We start from the raw sequence: 16,505 nt of genomic DNA, 5'->3' as shown, positions 1-16,505 counted from the left end.
CTGAAGGGCACTGCGCCTTCTCCCTCTCTGCGCAGAGAGAGAAGGCACAGTGCCCCTTCAGCGACGCGCCTGTCCTGGCTTCTGCTTTAGCCCTGCGCAGCCTCTTCGGGCAGGGGGAACCTTCATCCCGCTGCCCTGAAGAGGCTTGGCGCGGTTATCCCAGAAGCCAGAACAGCCACAAGGTATCCCAGAAGCCAGATCCCTCTTGCTGTTCTGGCTTCTGGGGTTCAGAATAAGTTTTTCTTGTTTTCCGCCTCCCAAAACTAGGTGCGCCCTATGGTCCGGTGCGCCCTATGGAGCGAAAAATACGGTATATTGTACTGTATTTTACTGTGTTCAATTATGGAGGACATCTCGAGTTTTACTCTCAAAGGTGACCTACAAATGTTTTAAATAAATGAACAGAAGGATTATATGGCACAGCAGCAAACAAAGTTTTTGCAAAATAGCTTGTAGTTGTTGGCCACACTTCTGCTCTCTTGTACATATTTCAAGGACATGCACCCATTTTGTCTTGGCAGTAAAGGAGAATCAAGACTGCCACACAAGTCTGTAAAAATCAGCTCAGTTTTCTTTGGGTTTTGAAGTAATCACTCAAAAAAGCTATTTACAAAGGTGATTATGGTTATTATCATTGGCAGCAACATTAGTGTAGCACAATAAGGAAGACAGCAAATTATCTTCTTGCAATTCAGGCCAAGAGTGATTTGTCATAAAATAGGAGCAAATCAGACTAGGAGCATGAAGTATGACAGACAAATAAGGCAAAACCATATTACAGGAGATAAACTTGCATATTTATCTTCAGAGGAAAACTCTTTGACACAAGCAATGTATCTTTTTCCGACCAACTGCTCTAAGTTCAGCAAAGTGTATTTATTTACCGTAACTCCCTACTTGTAATAGCACTAGCTAATATTGACTGAAAACATTTCTAGAACTTTCCAAAAGTTCAATTGCACTATATTAAAACCAAAATAAAATAAAGACAAAAGGCAGTATTCAACTAAACAATTGCATGAGTCAAATGATTTCCACTTGAGAAACGGGACTTCCCTTTTGCCCTGTGATGTGTCCAAATCTGTTCCAGAGGATTGGGGGAACCCCTAAAATAGATTTAGGGGACACGGAAGGGGAGAAAGGGGGTGAAACATTCCATTGTACAAGGAATATTCCATTGTCCTTGTGCTAATGGAACTTTTGCTTCAGCACTGCCTTTAATTCCATCCAAAAGCCTTATTGCAACACCAGTAATGACACCCTCTGCCTCTCATAAGACACTATAAAATAAAATAACCTCTCTTTAATTGATCTTAATGCCTAAATTGTACCCTGCTGAGAAGTCATTCCAGAATCCCGAGACTACAACTGAAAAAAACTCTGTTATTTCCTGCAGATGATTTAATCTCCCAAACTCATTGCAATAGGATGGGGATCCCAACAGGTTGGTGATTCATATTGTGACTGACTGACCCCAGTTTGGGGTTGTGAGTGTTGGACCATGAAGCTAGCTGGATGACCACTATCTCCTCAGCCTAACCTACTTCACAGGGTTGCTGTGAGTTTAAAAAGCGGAGGAAGAGAACAATGAACACCATACTGAGCTCCTTGTAGAAATGGTAGAATATAAATGTAATTACGTTTAATAATATGCATTTCCCATGCATATTATTAAACGTAATTACATTTATATACTCTACCTAGTCAGATCATTGTGCCATTTAGCTGATTTACTGGAAGTTGCTCTCCAAGGTTTCAGACGGGACATTCCCAACCCAAACTAGAGGTGCCAGGGATTGAACCTGACCAGTGCTATTTTCCTAGAAAAAGAGGTGCCAGAACTCACCATGAACACCTCACTCATTCACTTAGAATGGAAATGATGCCCACCTGAGAGGTGCCAGAAATGAGTTCCAGAGAGTTCTGGCTGAAAAATAGCCCTGAACGTGACACCTTCTTCATGAAAAGTGGATGCTCTACTAAGGAGCTATGGCCCTTCTTATTCAAATGAAACAGTTTTAATAAAATCTGATTCTAATGAATAGTTTTGTTCTATCATACAGAGAAAGGAAAAACTTTTGAGACTGTAATATTATTTCTTAAAATTGCAGCTATACTTTGCACATATGTGTGCGAGTGAAATACAATAGGTGTTAAAATAGCTAACAAATGTATGTCAGGCGGAGGACTCTGCTGGAGAAAAATTGGTTGATCAAATCCTAATTCTCCAAACTCCATAATCTCTTATCCTCTTGAATCAGTTCCTCCCTTGCAGTTTTAAACTTCAGCATGCAAGAGTCTTTCCAAATGTAATTACTATCCCTAAATAAGCATTCCGTCTTTGGCAAATTCTCCTCAAGAACCCAGAAGGCACATAGTGATAAGAGCATTAAAGACATATTTTGAGCAGAAAGTGAAATCATGTAGAACAGATATCCGAGCCTCAGTGATATAAACCTTTTTGCACTCTTCAGAGGGAGCATTCTAAATTAGTTCAAAATTTACATGAGCAGAAGTTAAAACTTTTTGAAACACAAGCCAAAATTCACTGCTAAAAGGCAGTCTAGAGATTCAGGGTTAGTTCAAATGAAAGTTTTTGGAGGGGGTAGTTATTTCTAGGTTCAAAAGATACACATTGCATGCTTTAATCCGAACTACACACACACATTTGCAGCTGCTTGCCTCTTGAGAAATACACATTTGTGAGGGTCTAATTCTTTCCAAATAGCTGTTGGACTGGAGCTAAATATACCCATGAGCGCATCTCAAAATTAGATTTTAGGCCTGTACTTTGTATTATGGGAATCACACCCATCATCACACCTGTACTTTGTATTATGGGAATACAAAAATGCCTTGGTTGAAGTGCCCTGAGGCTTAAATGAGATGTACTGTACCCGAATCCCATTATAAGAATGCTGATCCTTTTCAGTACAAAATTGCGTGACCAATTCAGGACTGATTTAATATATGCCCTTACCTTTCTTGATTTTTCTACATTTGATGGCTGGCAGAGCAATATATGGCATGATTCCACCAAAAACACTAAAGGTGATGTTGGGAAATGCTGGTTAATATACTCAATGGCCCACTCATTCGAGGAAGTCATCACTTGATGATGCAGATTGAGTACTGGATATGCCTGTCTGAACAAGCCCATAATGGATTTACAAAGCTAATTTCCCAGTCATTCTCTGCACACAGTTTGTGGTAGAGGACCCATTATTTCCCCAGACTTTTCATTATTTTAGTGCTTACTAGTTTCCTCCCCGTTTCAAGATTTGGAGGGGGAGGTATACTGCTGTGAGATTTGCTCTGTTACTTGTTTTATTCTGTTTTAGAGTTCATGTGTTATGGTTTTATCCAAGTATTTGATTGTCTTCAACTTTAATTCTAAGTCACAAAGAGAACTTCTCTTGTTGAATGGCATATATATACTGCAATCAAACACATAGGAAAGCTGTGTAACCCAGTTTTTTTAACAGTTCTTCCTCTCACCTCTCAATACCACATTACAGTGGTACCTCGGGTTACATACGCTTCAGGTTATATACGCTTCAGGTTACAGACTCTGCTAACCCAGAAATAGTACCTCGGGTTAAGAACTTTGCTTCAGGATGAGAATAGAAATCGGGCTCCGGCGGCGCGGCGGCAGTAGGAGGCCCCATTAGCTAAAGTGGTGCTTCAGGTTAAGAACAGTTTCAGGTTAAGAACGGACCTCTGGAATGAATTAAGTACGTAACCAGAGGTACCACTGTACTAAACACCCAATCACAAGGCCAGAAAATTGACATACAGATCACCTATTTGCTAGAATATAAATCAGAACCAATTAGTCACATGGAACAAGTAGAAATTACAACTGAAATACATCAGGTTGGCTGTAGCAGGGTAAAGTCTGCACTATCTGCTTCCTATTCTTTTTTTTTTAGGCAAAAGAAACTCTGTGCCCTTGTTGCACCATCTACATTTCTACTAAAACTGTTGGCCTGACTCACACGTCTCCCACTTGCAGCCAGAAAGTCAATGCTATATGAGTGGTTCTCATCGTCCAAATATTTCAGGGAATTTTCTGGGTCCAGTAGTCACGTATGCAACTTTGTTTGGAAGGCTCACAACAGATGTGGCAAGTTTTTACTGGCACTAATGTGCCAGTAATTTTTTTAAAATTTATTTATTTATTTTGAGAGAAAGAACCATGGGGGGAGGGGTATTGCTGTGGGTTATGGGTCACACAACAATGCCCATAAATTTTCCAGTGCACAAAGTTACTCCACAAACAATTGTTGGCTATCACTACAATACAATGTGCCAGTCACGTCTAATGGCATTTTATCACTTCAAAAGTAATGATATGTTTCATTCTATAGTTATCTATCTGGATTCCCGTTACAGATAGGTATACATAGGAGCCAGCTCCTAGGGGCTAAGGTTCCTTTGGACCCCAATTAAAATATTTGAGGGGGTTGGGGGTTGCAAAGTTGATGGGCATTGCCATTCAAATGGTGTGCATGCACACATCTATGTGGAGCAGGACTTACCTGGCGTCCCCAATATTTTATTTGAGTTGGCACCCCTGTATGTAAACAAGACTGAGACAGTAAAGCACAGAAGGCCACATGGTGAAAATGTAGATGAGTAGAGATTTGAACCCCATTTTCCTATGTCCAGATCTAGCATTTTTACTTTATGGCCCATTCTGCTACAGAGGAAGGGAGGGAGGGAAATAGGTTATACTCACTTGGCTTCAACCAGCGAAATGTTATCACTCACATCCAAAACTCTGCTTCACACCTACATACATCCCAGCCTGCCAGGCACTGTAAGGGCCCTGCTCAGTTATTAAGGTTAATCTCTGAGTGTCTGAGTTGGGGTGATAGTGGCAGGTTCCACTTGCTGCCATATGTGCACTGCAATGTAGATTTGCAGTGTGCTTTGGTGCATATGCATGGTTGTGGGGAACCACAGGATCTGTAGCTTTGTTTTCTCAGGGTTCTCAGCTGTGGTGAGTCCTGCCTTTACACCTATGTTGCAGACGTGTATTTCTAAACATGGATGGTGGGGAGTAGAACCTGCTGCTAACCATCACCTGTACGTTCCACATTGTCCCTCGTAACAAGGGTATGTAACGCATGCAAGGGACAGAATGGGGAGTAATGACACATGATTGTAACCATTTATGTCCCGAAATTAGCCTTAGCCAACCATATGTTCTAGACTGCAACTCCCACCAGCCTCACCCAGCCACGTAGTTGTGGGGTAAAGAATAAAAGATAGACAAAGTTCAATTCTCTACTGCTAGTATTTCAGCAGCTTGTGAGTCAACAGCCTCGGAGATTCTGTTTGTACAGGACAGAAGTGAGTGAGTCCTTCCACAAAAACAAACAGAAATCCCCAAAAGAAAAATATGACCAGGGCATAAATGTTTTCATCTCACAACTGTTCTTAAAAATATGTCCGTGTTTGCAAGGATATCCCTGCTGCAATGATAAGAATCCAATTTTGTGCCAAGAATGTTCACAGCTAAACAAGTTTCAACCTTTCCTTGAAAAGAATATACTGTAGATCAACATCAAACACATTATTTCCTTGTTGGTTGGCAACAATTTTTATTGGCGGACCATCTAAAATGTGGGGGCTCAAGGAAGCCTGATGTGTTCCTGGCAAAGACAGCTATCACTCTCCTCTTTCCAGGAGAAGCAAAAAGCAAGAGGACATCAGCAGACAGAGGGACCCTTCTCCTCTCCCTTAGCTCATTTTGGTCTCAGTCTCCCTTTCCCATGACCTTTCTAGGAGACAAACTCATAAGGAGCTGCTTCCACGTTGTTGTTGTTGGTGGTGTTGTGGGCCCCAGAGTTCTATTTCTTTATGTTATTGTATACTGTCTTTCCACCAAATGATGCTCAAGTTAGATAACAATAAAACACAAATATAATTGTGCAAGGCTTCAGCTGATGGGGCTCATCTACTCAATAAAAATATATAATGAAAATTGCAATTGGTTTCCAGTTCATTCCTGGGCCCCATTCAAGGAGCTCATATTAGTGTTTAAAGCCCTAAACAGCTCAAGCTCCAAGTACAGTGGTACCTCAGGTTAAGTACTTAATTCGTTCCGGAGGTCCATTATTAACCTGAAACTGTTCTTAACCTGAGGCACCACTTTAGCTAATGGGGCCTCCTGCTGCCACTGCGCCACCGGAGCACGATTTCTGTTCTCATCCTGAAGCAAAGTTCTTAACCCGAGGTACTATTTATAGGTTAGCAGAGTCTGTAACCTGAAGTGTAGGTAACCCAAAGTACCACTGTATCTGAAAGACTGCTTCCTTCCCTACAAACCCTGTGTGAAGATCAGCATAGGGTAGTTTCTCCACCCTCAAAAGCTTGGATTTGTCATGACCCTGGAGAGGGCATTCTTTGTTGCAGGCCCTAACTTGTGAAACTCCCTCCCCACAGGGAGCCCTCATTATGTAGTTTCTGCCACATACTGAACATCAACCTTATTTATGTTGGATTCTCTCTCTCTTTCACACACACACACACACACACACACGTATAGACCCATCTTATTACATTTATTGTAAACTGTTGTATTTTAAATTGCTGTAACCCGCCCTGAGACCTTGTGGCAAAGGGTGAGTAAGAAACTGAAATAATAAACTTAAGAACAAATCAAGCAATAACATAGTAGAAACAACCAATTGAAAAAAACACTTTCAACTGTCTAAGTCAGCTTACAGGCCAAAGGACTCTCTAAATAAAAAATGTCTTTGCCTGCCTGCAGGTCATCAGAAAGGGGGATAAACCGTTGTCCTTTGGTAAGGAGGTCCAGAGTCTGAGAGAAGTTGCTGACTGAAAATGCTGCTTACACTTATGCAAATGTGTTGAGGATTGCCCTGCTTCCTTCTTGAAATGTTCTCAGTTTCTTCACTTGGCCTTTCCTTGGCAGATTCAAACAGATTAGAAAAACAAAGCAGGAAGGGTTATCTGACGCCTATTAGATCCAGTTACATTAGTCATCATTCTTTTACTGATGTAATGGCAAAAGGTTAATCTAAAAAGGAGCAGGATGGATCTCAGGTTTCATACACGTACTAAGCTGGCCGCATGGAGTGTTAAAATCCTTGTGTCAAGAGAATTCAGATCAAAAGTTATTTGTGGCAGTATCTTGCATTCAGAGCCTTAAAAACAACAACACCTGAACGGCACGTCATTCTCTGCAAATATACAAAGCAGGCGGTAGCAAAGAGGTCATAGTAACCTTGCTGTGGTTATGATAAAAACAGAAGGTGTTGCTAAGAGACATGCAGCCTACGTGGAGTTTCTGATGGAGGGGGAGAAGTGTCAGATTTGGGGTTGTCAAAAATGTAGGTTGCTGGCATTACTTTCAATAGCTGTAAGGAGCTGGGAAGTTTACACCATGGTGCTAAGACAGCCTTCCAAGCACACATTCTAGGGTCAGGTCTGTGTTCTGACACCTGCATAAACAGGCTATTGTGAGGGAAATGGGAGCATGAAAATGCAATCCTGGGCTGGCAATCCTCCAGCAAGAGATTACATCTCAATGAAATCTATTATGCAGGCTGTTTGTGCAACAGCATTGTGGCTGAGTGTAAAAATTACAATGTCGGCCTTAGGGTGGTCACAGAAGAGAAGACTATTGTGGCAAGCAGAGCATTACCAACAGGAAAGGTCCAGGAAAAATTGCACCATCCTTTTTTAAGTACAGTTGCAACACTCGTCTTCTATTTCCTTTTAGGTTGTTTGCATAGGCGCCGACTCCATGGGGCTTGAGGGGGCTCGAGCCCCCTCAAAAAAATTTTTTGGGGGGCTCAGCCCCCCCAATAATCTCGGGCGGGCGCCCTTTCAGCAGAGCGCCGCCGCCGTCCCCCGCCTCCTCCTCACCTGCTCCTTCGCCAGCCAGCCAGCCGCGCGCCCTAATCGGAGGCACTGCCGGAAATCCCGCGAGAACAGGGGAATCCCGACTGGCCACACCTCCCAGCCAGCCAATCGGCTGGCTGGGGGGGCGTGGCTTGCCCTATTTAGGGCCGGAGCCACTTTATTTGCATATTCATGAGCTTATTTATTATTCATGAGCTTTCCCGGGGCCCCCCCAATATTTTTTCTAAGTCCGCGTCCCTGGTTGTTTGCACAGGTCACATTTAAGTCACTGTCAGATAGTTGTGCTGATGCCCACTATTAGCATTGCAACGTTTCTTGAATGAATGAATTTCTATTCTGCTTTTGTGCTAGATCCACAAAGCACTTACAATATTACTACGAGTTTGTGGGGAGGCAAATTATCCTGAAAGTCCTGGGTACCAGATTCCCAACTCCCTAATTTTTAGACTTAGTAAATGTAGGAGATTACTAAATGCTTGAAGTCTTCACCTGTGTGCGAGACAGCTTAGCAGTGTAAAAAGGCAGGCTGAGTCAGCTTTCTGACCAGGAACTGCATGGCAAGAAGAACCATGGGCGATTGACACAAACGGTTACCATGTGCTGAACAGCAGAGAAGTGTGAGCCCCTCCTCCCATGAGGGGATGGTGATCAGAGGCCAGGTTTAGGATTTCAGTGTTTGATGATATAAGCTGGGAGGGGAAGTTCCAGGTGGGCAGTAGGTGGGGATGTAGGCTGGAGGAAAAAATTTGGCATTAAAAAAAAAAAGTTTGGAAATGGAGGGCAGGGGAAGAACTTTGGGCAGGCTGGCAAGTTGAAGGAGAGACACGGAGATGGCACTCAGGATGCCTTTGAATCCAATGCTACACTCCTGCAGGAATGCTGTGAACTCCAGTAGACTCAGGTGTAAACATGTGTAAATAAACCATATTTCACAAAGACACTACAGTCTCCACTGTGCCTCAATTCTGAGGGAAACACAAACCCTGGTTACGTGCCAAGACCCCCTGGAATCTCGTGCACCACTTGGCAGAGATTGGGGTAGCCCATAACAATATATAAAAAGTGCTAAAATGCTTTTGGCTTGCCCCTCTGGGTATTTTTGAAAAAGTCCCACTAAGTTCAGTAGATCGTACTGCAAAGTAAGACCATATCACAGCCTTTATTGAAATACTACAGGCACCGTTGCTTTTAAGAACTCGCTGTACCTGGACGAGGGAAGAATTCTCATAGCCACTCCCCTCAAGTCAATTGACCCCGTCTCCCCTCAGTGCTTGGGACAATCTAAATTTGTGGCAAATGTATGCAATGCCTAAATCTATTGCCATAAGAAGAAGTTACCAGTCAACCCACATGTTACTTTTTGTCTCATGCCTAGCCAAATAGCAGCTTCCCTTCATCTAGCAAACCTGTTCATTGCTAGCATAGATTGCACAGCGGTGCTGGTGGGAGAGGAATATTGCATAAGTCATGTCAAACTTTAGATACTATTTATTGGACTTATTATTCTCTTGTTGCTTAGAGAACTACTTAAAATAACTACATCCAAGCACAAGTATATTCAGAGTCATTCTGCCCTTTCTCTCTCCTTTCAAACATTTTTTTCTTAGAACATTCCTGTGGCAAAAAACCCCCACAATATCCTGGCCTCTTAGTGGAAGGTCAGACATACAGTTTTGAATCAGTGCTGCCCTCCCTCATTCTTCTCCTAGCTGCAAGTGAATGAGATGGGGGCAAATCACATTAGATGCTCTAACACTCCAAACAGTAGCCTGAAGAACTTTAAACAGGCAATAAATAAATACAAATCAAACTTGTTTTCCCACTAATTTTGATTAATGTTAACACACTCACTTGCCTTTGATCTTTGTTCTTTCCATGGTACTACTTGGCTTCTGAATATTGAATGAGTCACAGAGATGCTTTCTGTTACATTGATCTCAGACACAGACACCACACGCAAGTGATGTTGCATGCAAATCAACCCATTCTGAGCCCACACAAATCCATAAAAGGGTTTTCTCCAGTTACACTTTAGCTTCCAAATCAGAAATATGTCTTTTTTGGAAAACAGACTTTCCTGTTGGGATTTTAAGAAAGCTTCCTCCCTGCACCCGCCTTCTATCATAATTCTAGAACTCAGGGGCACCCAAGGAAACAGAATGTTGGAAAGTTCAAGACAAAAGAAAGTACTAATTCACTTGCCACATAGATCCAATGCTAAATTAGCACAAGATGCAGATGGCCACCAACCTTCCAATGCTCAAACCACACTTTTGCCAGCTGGGCTTTTTGCTGAGAGATCCCAGGCATTTGTCACTTTGAGATCTACCTGGGAACTATTACATACTCCTTCCATGAGCATGGTATGTGGTTCTGAGAATGTGAAAAACATTCCACTCAACAGTCTTCTAACATAAGGGTATGTTTCAATCTATGCAATTGCTTACAGGTTGTTACTCCTGTGTACCATGTGGCTGTCAACAGTAAAGCTGAAGTCAAAAGCCCACTGAAACCAATGGAAAACATTTCCATGGAATAGCCTACAAATATGTGATATGCACACCAATATTCGTTGTGTTGTTATGAGGTGCTGTGTTGCCTCCACAGGATGTTTTGTGGTTGATCTTGCAGTTGTTTTCAGGAATGTTATCATCTGCTCTGTTACTTTGTTGGATTGCTTATATTTTAGTTCAATTGTAACCTGCTCTGACATTGTAAGATGAAAGTGGGGTAAAAATATACTTAATAAATAAAATTAGAAATTCCTTCCAGTAGCACCTTAGAGACCAACTAAGTTTGTTATTGGTATGAACTTTCGTGTATTTTGTTTTGACTATGGCAGACCAACACGGCTGCCTACCTGTTAATAAATAAAGCTATTATTGCTATTGTAATAGCTGTAGTGTTTTATTCAGTCTTTGATGCATTCAGCCCTGTTAGCCATTGATCATTCCTATAAAAGTGCACCTTACTAGGCTGGAATTAGTAGTGAATTGGAATCAGAAACAAATATTCCCTTGTTGAGAAACAGCAAAACATTCCCACAGTTGCAGGGGGTAGGGGGAAGGGAGCAGGCAAAACTCTACAGCGAAAGTGCTACAGAGTACGCAACTGATGGAGGGGGGATGTTAACACTGAAGTGGTACTTCTGCAACAGAAGCAGTTCAGAGGTAAGCCACCTGTTCAGTTCCTGCCTGCCTCCCGATTCCCAACAGCAACCCTATAGAATTCTAGGGTTTATGCCAGTGTTGGATAAAGAGATTCTAGACATGAAGAGGAAAGCTTGCCGTGCTTATTTGCATGTCAATAAAAGAAGAGTGCTTTTTCTTCAGCTCACAGCTAGCAGAGTCTTGGGAACAAACAGAAAGTGGGGGTCTCTCACTTCTGCCGCTGCCTTGATCTTTGCCAGAGTGAGGTTTCAATGGCAAAATAGTGGGTCAGTTTGCACATATTCCCATCATACTCTGTGGAGCATGCAGTGCTATTAGCAGTCGGGAAGCAAATGCAAGCAGTAATTGCGTTTCAGAGAGAAACATAAATGTGGTGCTTTCTCGGAAAATAGCAGGTTATCAGTATGATTAAAGGTCAGGTCCCCTTTTAAAGGCATAAAAAGATCATTATGTTTGCCTTGTCTAGAATTTCACATAAACATTTTTTCCATGCAAGGCTTATCTTCCTACATGTAAACTGATAGCAGATGGTAACATAAACCTTGATCATGTTTCAAAGGAAGCATGGTTTCTCTATAAAGGAATTGGATTAATCACTTCTGTATTTTAATTGTCTTATATTTGTCTTAATTGCACTTTTTTTAAAAAGGGGGGAGAAGAAGAAAGATTTACAATATTAATATGTAACAATATATTTCAGAAGCAGAAATAGTAACAGCATCACTAAAGCTGCTAGCAAGCAGCTTATATAGCAGCCAGAGTCAGAAAAGAAGGCATGATACACAAGAACAAGCTGAGAATGAGAAAGAAAGGGCATGTATGTAAAATAAATAAGAGTTATGAAAGTGGGAGGTGGAGAGAGAGAGAGAGAGAGATAGGCTAACAAAGCTTTAAAAGGGGGCAGGCAAAATCGTAGAGGATAAGCCTATCAATGGCTATTAGTCATGATGGCAATATATGCAAGCATTGCATTCAGAGGCATTATGCCCCTGAATACTAGCTTCTGGGGAGCAATGCTGGGAGAGAGCTGGCTATGCAGTTGTAACTGATCGCAGCTCGTGCAAAGGTGTGCTCTCTTTTTTGGAAGCTGCTAGAGCCCAATATAACAGTGGTGCAGAAGCACATGTAAAAAAGGGGGGGGGGAGGGCAGGATAGTTCCACATGGCCATCCTCGTGCTTCAGAAACTGAGTTACAGTTTCCTATGCATGGATAAGTGCACATTGCACTGGTGCCCTAACAGAGTCAACAACACAATCTAAACAGTGCCATTTGCCATATGGAGCCTCACATGGGGACTCTTGGGGTTTTGTTTTAATACCCACAACCACTTCTGTATTGAGTTTCCATGCTATGCAAAGACAGTGAGAGGGGCTCATGCTCCAACCCTTTACTATTGCTTTGAGCAGGGTGGCTAGCCTTTTGGACCAGAGAGATGCATTCAGGGTTGGCCAATCCTTCAAGGAGTCAGTGCTTCTTATGGCCAAAACAGTTGTGACCACAAAACTCCCCTCTGCCCACCATGAATTCCTACTTATATATGCTTTTATACTATTGTTTTTCTGGTTTTATGTCATATTTTTGTTTTAATGATATTGTTTATTTTTGAAATAAGCCATTTATAAATGTTTTAAGTAAATAAATGAATGTGCACACAGAAGTACACAGGTCACGCTTGCAGACCACACATACACACTCTCCGCATATACACTCACTTTCTCCTCCACACCTGCACAAAAACAGACATACATTCAGGTACACATCACATGCATGCACACCCACCCACATGGGTGCATAAACATGCACATTCATACACATAGGAGGAAGATTGGAAATAGATGTGATGGAGAGAAAAAAAATTCTTTCTTTGCTTCAAAGATTGCTGTTGAAAGAGTAGAGACAGTGATTTTTATCTCCCCATCAGTACTAAGTGGGGAGGAATATGTGATGAACCCGACCAAGTCTTGATTTTGATTCAGTAACTCATTCCATTTTTAGCCCTCTAGCCATTTAGAAAGATCAAGTCATAGTTGATGATGTACTTGTTAGCACCTGGAAACCTTTCTTGCAATGGGCAATCTCCAGGTGTTGAAAGACTGATATAATCATCTACACATATATTTATATACCTTGTAAAACTCCTGTCCTCACAGCCCTTAGAGTAGAAAGAAGCGACAACTAAATATCATCTAACTGGAATCTTGCAATTAACAACAGCCCTCAGCACAATAAATAATTTCAGCATCTGTTTCGGTCGGAATGGAATATCCACAAAGTGTTAACCTCTGCTTTTCTCTCTATAGCAGTGTGGGTCAGCATGGGCCATGAAAGAGAATCAAGCCTTTTATGGAAGCACAAGCTTTTCACCTGTTCCTCATAACAATGCTAGAGGATGAGAGGGGTTGGGGAAACACACATGCACTCTGGCTTGCACATGCAATGCTAAACCATAGTTTAGCATTATAGGAGAACTAGGCCATCTCCACTGGAGGCTGGTCCATTAAGGCAAATTGAGTGCTGCCTCACCAATCTCATTCTGTCTTCAGCCAGCCCCTTCTTGCCTGCCCAGCCCACAAGGTTGCCCTGCCAGCTTCCTCAATCTCAGTTTTGCCCTTGTGGAACCAAGAATGGAAGATGAGGTTGAAACTAGAAATAGTTTACTTTGGCTGCCTCTCATTGACTCTGGCTCCACCTTTTGTTGGTTCCATGCCTAAGTAGTTTTGCCCCCATCTTCCTCTGCAGAGTTGCACAGTGATGATACTGAGATTGAGAAGAAAGCTGATAGGCAGTGCTACCTCTTGGGTTGGTTATAAATAAGAAGGCAGGCAGGTGGAGGCTGGCAGCAGGAAGACTAAGGTTGGTGAGGCAGCATCCCACTTGCCCCTGAAGGACCAGCCTCCATTGATTTGTCATCTGTCTTTGAGACATAACATCCAAACTTGTTGTTTTCAATAAAGCAGGCAGCTCATCTGTTGCAGCAGAAACAGAGGCATTCCACATAGCTTCAGCCTTATTCCCTGGACAAAATGACTACAAAAAATGGATACCGGGGGAGAAGAAATTCCCTGAGGACAGCCACTAAATATTTAAGACATATAGTAAATCATCCAAGAGGAACACCATGACATGCACACCAGGTGCAACAAAGTGTAGAAAGCATTTCAGTGCTCTTCTACGCTCTGTGCTATCTGTAATAAAGCAAGAGAAAAGTGTTTACAACATATACAGAGCACTGCCACCATGAAAGAGGAGAGAAGGAAGCAATTAGGTTTCATGGAGTCCAATAAAACCATGACAAGCAGGCAGATTTGCCTACACAAGGCAGGAGTGGCTGTAAAGCCACTCAGAAGAAACTTCTGAGCGCTATTTGATCCATGAACCAGAACTACAATGTTGCTGCTGCTTTCTAAAGTGAACTGCCAGCCCTCACTAGCTGACTTCAGGATTGTCACCGATGCTTATTGGGCTGATATGTCATGCAACATCGTCAAACTTTGTCATTTTGGAGCCAAACTGGGACATTGCACACAGATGCATGTAGCTTTCTCTCTCCCCCCCCCCTTTCCTAATGTGAAAATAAGGTTTCAGAGACTGCCATCGGGACTAGAGGAATGGTGATGGGGAAGAGCGCTCTTAATCCTTTCCATGTAGCCCCTCTGTATCTCTTAGCCCATAGAAGAAAAGCAGCTTGGTAGGTGTCAGGGATTTGAGGACAAAAGCCACTAGATCCATCCTATGAAGGGCTCCTACTTTTTGAGGGGAAATCCTAGCGGATACAGGTTCTCCCTTCATTCTAACACAATGACAACAACAACAACAAAAAAGTCACAATATGTAAAATTATCTTTTCTATGCAAATGCATACAGAAGCTCTTTCAAGACATGGACCTGCAAAGCTAAGAGGTAGTGAATTCCAACAGGCAGAGAAGAGAGGAGACTGATCCCAGCTCACCAACAATGGAAAGAGAAAGGTAGGTCCAGCAAGCTCCCTCTAGTGGACATGGAGGTAACATGGACCTGGGCAGGGTTCCATATCCCACATCAGCTCATGGTTGTGACATCTGTGCCTTTCAGAGGTCAGACCTTTATTTACCGAGTACTGCTGCCCATGAGCTGGTGTGGGATATGGAACCCTGCCCAGGTCCATGTTACCTCCATTGCACTTTCTGGGCATTGGGCCTTTAGCCTATTATGTGTGGCTGTAAGCTTTCACTGCCAGAGCTTAGCACATCATTGAGCTAAATAAATATTAAACAGCATTAGTTGTATCTGATTATCACTAAAGCCCACAGAGGAGCCCATTGTACCTACTGGATTCTCAAAAGCCCATATAAAGGCCAGAGACAGTCAGTGTTTCTCAGATATCCTCAGCATTCATAGGTAATTTGTAAGCACAGCACTGTGCCTTGCTGTCTGTCCTGACAGAACCTATTTTTTAAAGTCAGCAACCACAATAAAGGAAAAATAATCACTGAATCACCTGAAGTAGTTTATGTCTATCTATCCAGTAAAATGGGAGGGAATTTTCTTGCTTGTCTCAATTTGCTTTAGATCTTTTTATATCATAAATACAAACCTATCAGTTATTCTAGACTTTGTATCTTAATTTTACCTCTGTGACCCCCATGAGATATGATCTCACGGATCTGCTTGTTGAACCAAGTGTTCTCGGCTATTTGGCAAAATATCAAGTGCTAAAATTGCTGGCATACCCCGCCTTGCATTTTTAAAGCTTCTTTCCCCTCTTTATTTTTTAAAGCTGGCTCAGTTTCCCCATGCATTTAGTTCCTCCTCTTTGTTTGGGAGGCCCACTCCAAAGTGGCTCAGATGTTTATGTTTAAAGAAAGGGCTTTTGCTACACCTGCGTAGCCCATTCTCTTAGCTTCCTGATTTCCGGAGCATAAAAAGGCAGGCTGCTGGAACAGGAGCCACCTCTCATCTCAACATGCCTGGCAGCAGCTCAAGCCATGCTTGGGCAACCCCTGTGCTTAACATGCACCCTTTCCTGCCAATTCAAAAACAATAATAATTCAATTTTCTAAGAGGCACTCACGCATGCCAAATCGGAAACCATCCTGATCTCCCAACCAAGAATGGCTTTTGTATCCAGTTAGATCATCCATAAACTGATTATGACTGCACAAACAGTCCTTCAAATGTAAATAATTTTTTAAAAGATGGGAAGTAATTTTGAATGACAGCCATAGAGATATGGGTTTCAATTAATGCTCCATGCGAGTGATGCTCTTAAGGCACTTTCTACACTACTGTACCAATTTCCCAGGCATACATACACTGGTTTGGGGCCCCTTGACACTTGGAACAAACCCTTGGTATTGAATTCTAAACTTCATAGGAAACATATTTAAAGTGAAATGTGCACAGGAGTGCAATTTCCATTGTTTAATATAATCCAATAGATGGAATAAAGAATAACA

The 16,505-nt window shown here is 42.2% G+C and overlaps 1 protein-coding gene and 1 long non-coding RNA gene across 12 annotated transcripts in view; one reads left to right on the top strand and one right to left on the bottom strand.

Moving 5' to 3' along the window:
* Positions 1 to 1,650, top strand: part of LOC308571620 — a 47,143-nt gene extending 45,493 nt beyond the window's left edge. For all 4 annotated transcript variants that reach the window (XR_014001553.1, XR_014001554.1, XR_014001555.1 and 1 more), the window contains one exon: positions 1,397 to 1,650. This is a non-coding gene — a long non-coding RNA (uncharacterized lncRNA). The remainder of the gene's footprint in view (positions 1 to 1,396) is intronic.
* NAV2 (neuron navigator 2) overlaps positions 1 to 16,505 on the bottom strand; it is a 535,542-nt gene that overhangs the window by 210,358 nt on the left and 308,679 nt on the right. The gene's annotated exons all lie outside the window — the stretch shown is intronic.

This window comes from Podarcis bocagei (genome assembly GCF_964188305.1).
Source record: "Podarcis bocagei genome assembly, chromosome: 1".
In the NCBI taxonomy this organism is placed as follows: Eukaryota; Metazoa; Chordata; class Lepidosauria; order Squamata; family Lacertidae; genus Podarcis; species Podarcis bocagei.
This window is presented reverse-complemented; position numbering and strand designations above follow the sequence as displayed.